Source organism: Primulina tabacum, chromosome 18, assembly GCF_025594145.1.
Source record: "Primulina tabacum isolate GXHZ01 chromosome 18, ASM2559414v2, whole genome shotgun sequence".
NCBI classification, from domain to species: domain Eukaryota; kingdom Viridiplantae; phylum Streptophyta; class Magnoliopsida; order Lamiales; family Gesneriaceae; genus Primulina; species Primulina tabacum.
The window spans coordinates 22,146,460-22,157,064 of NC_134567.1; positions in this window are offsets into that span (position 1 = coordinate 22,146,460).

Below are 10,605 nucleotides of genomic sequence, written 5' to 3' on the forward strand. Positions count from 1 at the left end.
CGTCATATAGGATATATCTGATCGCAAATCGGGATTGTGATGAAACAAGACTAATGAATTGTTTGATTAATTGAACTTGAGTTTTCCTTGTCAAACATGGATACCCAAAGAGAATTCTAGAAGGTACTAGAATAACATGGATATATAAGGGCATATATAATCCTATCAAATATGTTAAAAGTTGATACGATAAACATGAGAGATTTGACAAGAGAGAGATTCCTAGTTCTAGTAAAATTTGGATTCAACAATTGAAAGAGAATAAATATGTGTATTCAATAGTTGAGACAACACAAGACAATCAAGATTGTAGATTTTCCCTTCTCTCATCTTTAAAAACTTGACCACTGCCACCTTGTGAAGGTATCCATGGCTGAGCATCTCCTTTCCACCGCCGTACTCCGCCGCTGCCCCGCCACACTGCCGTGGGAATTCCGCTGTCTTCTGGTTGTCCAATTTTAACTCGAACTTCTTCTATATTCTCTAGCACGAATTAGAAGAGAAACACAATCTTCGATCGTAGACTTAATATGACGATTGAAGATCAATGTATGATCCAATTTATTATTCGTATGGAGATATAAAAAGTAATGTTACAGCCTAAACATCAAGATAATTGGAGCCGAGCATAAATCACTAAAAGGTAAATTTCGAATAAACACCTTATGAATAGATTTAGAATCATACGATACACAAGTCAATTTTTGAACGTCAAACCCAAAATTTTAAACTTCCGCTGCATTTTGGGTACGAAAAAACAGTACACCAACAAATATTACCTATCATATTTGATATTAAAAATTGGATAATATTTGAAATGCTACAAATCTAAAACATAAAAATCTAATGATTTCAAATGTTCAGTATTCCATATATGTCTATTTGTAATATTAAAATTTTGTATGGCCTTTTTGATTGACTATATTTGAGCCTAGAGTACTTTGATCTTATACTCCTTGTCAAGGACCCGGATTGCTTAGTTTTAGAAGTTAGATTTCTTTATATTTCAATCATTTGTTATGTTTCATACGTAGAGACCCGAGTTCCATTTTATGTACTTAAAATGATGAAACATGACTGAAGGGTCATTAATAATAAGCATAAACATGATTGGAACCACCGAAGTGAGATCGAACCTTGCGAAAGTTCGAAACATCCAAACCTGCGAGACCAATATGACAACTTATGTGTCAAAGTGCAGCGACACATAACATTTCAGACCTTCCGAATCCAGGTGGCCAGATAGGTGGCAAATAAAGCATGACACGTAGCGCATGCATAGTTCGGACCATCAGAATTGGAGTTCGGACCGTCCGAACTCTGCCTGTAAATAGGTTATCCGAACTTCAGAATTCTGCACGATTATGGTTGAGCATTTTCTCATTTCAAACCATATTTTAGTGTTTTCTTGTCGTATTATCGAGGACCAGCGAGCAGTGAGGCGCTACTGAAGTCGCAACAAAGCTAGGCTGGAGCGGCGGGGCTTTTAACATCAAAATGCTAACGACATACGCAAGTAGAGCTCAATAGCCTTATATAGGGTTGGAGTATGATCAGATCAGTATGTTGATTATGTTGTCCAGGACCGAAGCTTAGGATTCATAGACCATTTGTTTAGAGATACGTAAGTGCTGTCCGAGATATCCTAGCTGAGTATGAATTTCTATATGTTTCATTTTACTTGACATGTTTTTCTGTTGCATATCTTATGTCGCGATTATTATGTTGCATGCATATCACGTTGAGCACATCATATCATTTAGATAGCCCTGTTGATGAGGGTCGCCCAACCCTCTGTCTAGGGATGTAAACGATCCAAACCAATCCAAACAGTATCAGGCTTGAGCTTGTTTGTTTAAAATTGTTTGAGACTCGAGCTCGAGCTCGATTCGAGCTTCTATTATCAGGCTCGAGCTCGGTTTGTATTGAAATTATTGAGCTCGAGAAAAGCTCGAGCTCGGCTCGATAAAAGCTCGTTTAGCATGTTAATCAAGCTAGGCTCGAGCTTGATTCATTAATAGCTCGTTTAGCATGTTTAACAAGCCTGACTTGAGCTCGTCTCGTTTTCGAGCTCGATAAGCATAGAATTGAGCTCAAGTTTGAGTTTGAATCGAGCTTGTTAAAAATTAAATATATCTATAAAATAATTTTAAATCAGACATAAAAATGTAAATTCATTCATAAATAACCAAAACGACACAAATAAGAACTAATTCATTCAACTCAACAAATGAGCCAAACTCAAGCTTACGAGCCACCTAAACGACTCAAGCTCGAGCTCGAGCTTACGAGCCACCTAAACGAGCCGAGCTCGAGCTCGAGCTCGCGAGCCTATTATCAAACATGTTTGCGAGCTCACGAGCCGAATATCCTTAGGCTTGAGCTTGATTTGATTAAATTTTTGAGCTCAAAATCGAGCTTGGGCCTTGGTTTGATATGATTAACAAACAAACTCAAACGAGCCGAGCTTCGAATAGCTCAGCAAACGGTTTGGTTCATTTACATCCCTACCTCTGTCTTCTTGGATGATTTTGCACCGTGAGCCTCTTTCGTCGAAAACGATTGCTAGTGACATTTTTGTCCACGACCAGGGATGTAGCCAGAAAATATTTTGATTATTAGCTAAATGAATCAATATACAACACTAAATAATATAAATCAAATATTTAAAAATTAACTATTATTATTACAGAGTGATACAAATCAGATATAAACTACTGAAGATGTGCTCTGCGATTTTTTATCGAGTAGAACTCATCAATTATTGAATCAATGTCTATCATTGCAGTAAACTCTCTTTCAATGTAGACAATCATAGAATTTGCCAATAATTCTTCTTCCATCTTATTCAAGAGAGATGTTTTAAGAAGTTTCATAGCTGAGAATGATCGTTCTGTTGTCGAGGTAGAAACAAGGAGCATTAAAACAAGACGAATCAATCCGTCAATTAAGTGATAGTGACGTGCCTTTTCAGTATCTAGTAATCGTCAACATAATTCAGAAATTACAAATATTCCGAAACCTTTCATGATGAATTATATCAAACTTATAATGATCCAACCGACTTTTCAGATAATGTAGTTCTTGTTTATTGAAATCACTAGGATAGAATTTCTCTGTAAGATTGTAAATATTATCAGTATTAAACAACTTAAAGTTGTCTCGAGGTTCCAAAGTAGAGCTAAGTCTAAGAATTTCTACAACCCCATCATTGAATCTGCTATTGAGTTTTTCCACTTGAAAATCTATTGCAGCATTAAATACATCAAAATGGTAATGATGTTCAAATGTAATAGAATCTTTTTGCTGGCACGAACGTCCTGTAGCAGATCTATACCAAACATTCATATCTGGTATCTCAATACCATTATTTTCAAAAACTGATTGAACGATCATTAGAAGAATATCATAAACTTCTGCTCTCAAAGTATGAAGTAAACCTTTGGTACTTTAGACAAAATCCATTGCATTTAAAATGTCCAAAAATTCTCTTGCAAAGCTCGACAAAGCAAATCTCTGATCTCCATAATCTTATGCATTAAATATAAGATAAATATGAAATCAAATGATCTCAATGCAATCAAAAAACCTGTAGCTTCCCCTCATATAGAATTCGAAGATGCTTCCTCCATCATGTGCTCAAGCACAATAATAACATGGCTGTACATATCTATCATACTGCAACTCGACTCAAAATGAGAACTCCAACATGTCTTTCCAGCTCGTTGCAACGCAAACAAATGAGAAGTGAAATGATTAATGAGAAATAAAATGAGAACTCAATTTTATTAATAAAAACTCATATGATTAAGTTTAATACATGTCTCGCGAATACCAGCAGCTACCATAGTTGCAATTTCAATAGCTTGGGTAGATTGCAACCCAGCGTGACGTTTTGGAGATGCCTTAATAAGATTACAAATAGAATTCAATTTTGAAAAAAATAGCCAAATAGAACTCTCCTTTTCAGCAGCAGCCACCAACGCTAATTGAAGTCTATGTACAAAACAATGAACATAATATGCTTGAGGAGAATCCCTCAGAAAAAGAGCTTGCAGTCCATTCCATGAGCCACGCATATTGCTAGCTCCATCGTATCCTTGACCCCGAATATCTTTGATATGCAAATCATGTCGACCAAGCACATTACATATTTATTTTTTAAGTGGTACCGCATTGGTGTTAGAAACATGCACAATATCAATGAAACGCTCCATTAAGAACCCTTCACGATCAACAAATCTCAACACTAATAGCCATCTGCTCTTTGTATGATATGTCTTTAGCCTCATCAATCAAAAGACAACATTTTGCACTCCCAACCTCTTCACATATTTTCTTTCTTACTATCTCAGCAAGAGTATGCAAATTTTTTTTTTGAATATCTGGTGATGTATACTTTGCATTTTTTGGTGCTTTTTCTAAAACAACATTATTAATGTTAACATCCATTTTTCCCATAAGCTTTATCATTTCTATAAGATTACCTTGATTTTTGGAATATGAAGATTCATCATTTCCTCTCAATTGCACATCCTTGCAAACAAAGCCAACGAATGCTTTCAATTGTGGCTGTAAGCCTCAAACAGTTTTACTTCACTTCTTCTAATGTTTGTGCAATCATCAGTTTATCAATGTGACTACTTACATTCATCAAAGCACTCATAGATTCCACGACATTGTTATGTGGTGAAGTAAGACTTCCTGTATGTATCAATAAAGAACATCTTTTTCTATCATTAACTCTTTTCCAACCTCTAAAACCATCAACTGTAAATGCACCATAACGAGCCTCTTTTCCTTGGGAAGCAAAATGTTGCATCTTTATTAGGAGAGTACTCCAACCAAGGAAATTGCTCAAACCAACCTTTTTGAAATCGTCGGTATTGTTCTCCTAATTTGGTTCATGGATACTCCATAACAGGTTGATATGGCCTCCTTAAGATATAAGCTCGTCTGATTGCATTTCTTTCATTGATAGGATATTGCCAAATTGGAGTACGCTTGGCTGGATCTAGTTGAACATAACCTCTTACATCACTATCAACTCTTTGATACTTGACCGGATGTTGTTCATCATGGTTTGAGATCTCATCATTAGTTGAAGAATGCTCATTTCTAGTTGATGTACTAGCTTTAGGTTTAAAATATGAAAAAATATTTTTCTTCTTTTCTCCTTGAGCTTCCATTGAAAAATCAACCTATTATGTACAACAAATGAGAAATGACCAATATAAAAGCTATAAATTGATATCAAATGGATGAACAACTCAAAATTGATATAACATGAATACATGACAGTGATAATAGAAACTTAAAATCCAGTCTCTGTCAAGGGAAAGAAAATGGAAGATCTAGTAAGCAATAATAATAATCACATTAAATTAACCTAAAATAAATAGATCATGAAACCGCTGAGTTATAGATGGATGATCATTAAGTTAGGTTTATGTTATTAAATGTGGCTTCCACATCAAATATAAGGATCCAATCCAATTGTCCCATTTAATTGTCTTGTGGTTTTTGACATTGCGGGCTTGCTTTTGTCAAACCAAAAAGAAGAGAAATGTAAAGAACAATGCTTTATCCATTTTATATGAACTCACAGCCTCTTAACCCCAATTATTGTCTGCACAACGAATCATGTACTTCAATTCTAAAACTGAATTATACCTAAAACCTACACCATCATTACCAAACCGAACAAGCCACTTACACTAATAAATTAATTTCTCCAAATACTAAAAAATATACATAAAAAGGGAAGAAATTGAAACATTCAACATCAAAATAATTCTCAAATTGCAAATTTTAAACAAAAGCCAACTGTGAGGACCCGGACGCTAATTCATTCCTTAATCGTCTTTAGGAATAATTCCAACCATTATAATAAACATGGTCTAAATTTTTTTTTTTAAAATACAAAGCGGAAACGTAATGTAATTTACTTCAAATTACATATTAAACATTAACATACAAATCTTGTGTTATCTACAAGAATTCAACTAGGTTCAACTATATATCAGTGCTGAATCCTAAGTTGCTTCGAAGCCCGGATCTCCACGCTATCTAGTCTAGCCCCGTTCTCTTCTTGACCCTAATCCTATCCCACCTGTTGCCATGCACACATACAAATAAGACAACAGCCGGATAATTCCGGTGAGAATTATATTCTCAGTATAAATAATGTATACATGCAATCATAAAATCGATATAAAAGCATATAACAGATATTTCTAACATGTATACAAATTAGAAACATAAATCAATATCAAGAATAACTCATATTCTAAACATGTACCATCATCAGGAATATAAATCGATATGTACCATATTCAGGAACATAATCAACATAAATCAATATAACTGTCAATTAGACTCGTGACTCCACATTTTAGACTAGACTCAATCCTAGCCTAGGGATCCCGGTTTCCAGATGTGGGTATTCCTATATCGACCAACAGTAATAGAAAAGACTCCAGTTCTATCCACGTCGATATAACCAAACATCCAGTGTCCTGACCTAACCGTCATGGACTGTGGCCCTATCGCCAATATCCTATCTTGTGACATCGTGCAATGTGCCCGTGGCGATCCCACCAATATCAGGTACTTCTGTCACAAGATTACTCGTCTAATGCATGCTCCTATAACTCCATAGAACAGGCATTTAATCAAATCAATAAACACAATGATAAAACATAATAATAAGTATGTGATTTAGGGAAACTCAAGTACATCCTACTTGAGTCGATGTCCCAATACCACATTGACTTATACCTTTATCTTCTCGGTCTGACGAAGTCGAAGTATCGAAGTCAACTTTGTCCATATCCAATTTGATAATGACAATCGAATAGATAAAATATCAGTATATAACTCCGTTCAAATCCTGTTCTGATCAATACTCAAATCAAAACATAATCTGATCAATGACAATCGATATATGGTACCACAATACAATCTCAACCAATACCGAATCTGATCAATATCAATTTACGGATGTTTCGACGGCATAATAATACAATCTCGATAACCCCGTCAACTTCAACATCACATATATAATACAAGAACTCATAATTAATATCGGTAGGAATCAGAATCTCAACGATGATATAAATCTGATATCAATTCTCAATCAAATCGACTCCAAAATTCATAACAATTACATAAACAGTCTGTTCTTCAATCTGACTCCAAATATACGATGTCTACTATATCAAAAACACCATATAGGATTCATATTCGATTCTGACAATATCATAATTTCAAATTGTATCTAAACGTAGCAAAACTTACGTCCAGTTGTAGCTGTCGTCGCCAGGAACTCGATACCGTACTCGAATTCAAAATCGAACGGACGGATTTTGCACAATCGCAAAAGAAATATCAATTCTCCCAGCGTTTCCCTTCGGATTCCTTTTGCTGAATTATTCTGAATTTTAACATATATACATATATATATATATATATATATATTTATATATACACGTTGGACCTAAAAAGACAAGTGGCTTGTTATTGTTCTGCATGTCGCGCGCATATGCGCACATAAGGCCGCGCATATGCGCCGGAAGCCTTATCCGAGCTACCGGACTACTCGCGCATATGCGCGAGACCTCTGTCTCGTGCCTTCACCGTTCGCACATATGCGCGCCTTCTGCCGCGCATATGCGCCGAACTCTCTGGAGTTCTCCCTTGGCTTCTCGCATGGCTCGCGCATATGCGCGCACACTTTCCGCGCATATGCGCGAGACCTTCTGGTCACGCACAACCCGCACTTCACAATTCAAAATCCAATTCCAACGTGTCTCATCTATATCACATCAATTAATCAATAAATCATTTCAGATTAATCTCAGATTACCGTAATTAAAATCTCGGGCCTTACATTTCTCTCCCTCTAAGATATGATTTCGTCCTCGAAATCACCTACAATCAATTCAGATAAAGAAGAAATGTATAATAGAGGTTACTTCAGAAAACTCATTCTATAAAACCATCCTGAAATCTTAATCTCATAACCGATTCTGTTTCTCAGGTAGTTTCTTTCAATGCCCTACTAACTTTATTGTATTTCCAACAACAGAATGGTCTTCATTCTGAATTTTTCAATCTTTCACGCATCCTTGATTTCAATCTGAAGAAGAATTCAAGAAGTATAATATCATAATACTACTTAAGATCATTCTGATAGAATCAATTGCAAATGCTGGCTATACAACATCCGTATATACCAATCAATAGCTCTTAATAACTCAATCTCGGCTTCAAATACCAACAGTCATCACCTGACGTTGGCATATTTCATATCAACTTCCGAGCTATCTTCATTAGCTTCTGAATCAGTTTCATTTTCTTTATCAGATCTCTGATCCTATCAATCCAATCTCAGGCATCACCGCAATATCATTCCCATGCGAAGGAAATCCGCAGTTCTCACTGTACAATACCTCGACTAAAGCTATTTCGATATTCATCTAATAGCTATTATTGTACAATAATTCATAAAGTGACAAGATCTCAGGTCACTAGTGCTAAATCCAGCACTACAGTTCCTGGATATCCTCCAGTATCTAGATAGTTCGCTCCGACAATCCGTCAATCTATAAACCATAGATAAAAAATCATGCTATACATTCTGTTAAAGGTACGAAATCAACCAAAAATCACGGTATGATATAATTAACTCTGGCATTCAATACAATCTGAGTCCCTTTTCTGACATACCTCTCAGTCGTCTAGTCATATCTGTACATCATCCTGTACAGTATAACATATATAGATTTGAACAATCGTTTAATCATAACCACATTCTGGTACATTCTTGGCAAGATTTCGGTAAATCTATCACCATATTCATAGAATTGTACTCCTATTTCCATTCAGGAATCGATAATCTGTATAACCAATCTCCTGGTTTCTATCTTCCTGTCTTCATCTGTCAGCGATTTAGACATTTCAATACAAATTCTGACATAACTGATTTCATTTGTTTACATCAAAACTGTCCGTTGGAATTATCACACATCTCATGTTATCAGAATAATACTGAATCTACTACTGTGTGCCTCTGACAATACCAGTCATTTCAAATTCGAAATATCTGGCACAACCAAATCAGCTAATTATATAAAATAAAGCATTACCTACCTGGTGTTCTGGTTGACACACTGTTCTGACTATCGAAATCAAGTTCTGAACAGTCCGATCAAACTTCCAAACTGCTGTAATTTTCAAAATCAGCTCTGAGTCGGCTTGAACTGTATATAATCTCAACGGTTCATCACAATCGGTATAAAATACGGATTCAGAATAACAGCAATATCGGATCGGATTAAAAATACCAATCATTTATACTGATTTAGTAAATTCATAAAACGCAATTTTTGACATTTCTGAAGTCCTGCCATTTTCAATGTCATCTTCAACCACTGATCACGGTCTCAACTGTGCTACAATCAATCAGTATACTATCTTCAGATATCACAGACTCTGAATACAATCTGTTGTAATCAAAATTCATATCCGAACCATTCTGTACACAACAATCTCAGTTCCCAGAATATTCAATACAATTTCAACTGTTCGATTCAATTCAATCATACGCTGCGAATATATCACAATATTATAGATAAAACGAGCATAAAGTCATCAGAACACTTCTGACCACAGGATTTATCAACTCATACACAGAACTGAAGTATTTCCCAGAGAAACACATAATCAGATGTAACTCTAACTCTCAGGCAGTAAATATTTTAACTGACATTTCAATTCTTTCAATTCAATCAGTATCATTCTATATGGAATTCTAAAATGAAACCAGTACCTGACATCAAATCAAGGCTGAAATCACCCTCCCTGATATAAGACAAACCTGAAATCTCATCTGAAAAACTATAGCAACTCTCCTGCTACTGATAAATCAGTCTCTGATAGGCTAAACTTCAGTAATCAACCGCATACATACGGAATTATTCCATTCTTTTCGATAATCATCAAATCATACATGATACGGATATCAAGGAATTCAAACTCGAGAATCCTTACCGTATATCATTCGTTCATCGGCCATTTCAGGTCCGAATCTTACCATCTCCTGGCAAGAATCTACAACAACTCTGTACTTGTTCGATATATCAATATCAATCATGCAGTCATAATCAGACAACACAAGTACCACACAGTCTATCTCAATTCCATTCTTATCTTACTGCAGTATACTGTATGTCACAGAATTTCACTGATGTCAAACTCTCTCCCCAAACGGTACAAAGATCAATACTACAGTAATACAGACCCAACAGGTACAACATATATCAATGCAACTCAGTCAAAGATAATTTTAATGAATGCATTAGTATATATATCAATACATATGCAACATAATCATAAAAGAACAGTACCTGTCACTATGTCATCGCGTGTATCCTGGGTCTGTTCCTCGATTACTACCACCAGATGATTCTGCTCCCTGAAATCTTCGGGAACCCTTCTGTGGACAGACTCTAGCAAAGTGTCCCTACTGTTTACAGATATTGCACCTACCAGTCACTCCCTGGCACTGCTCCATGGGATGTCTCCCTCCGCAAGTCCTGCAAT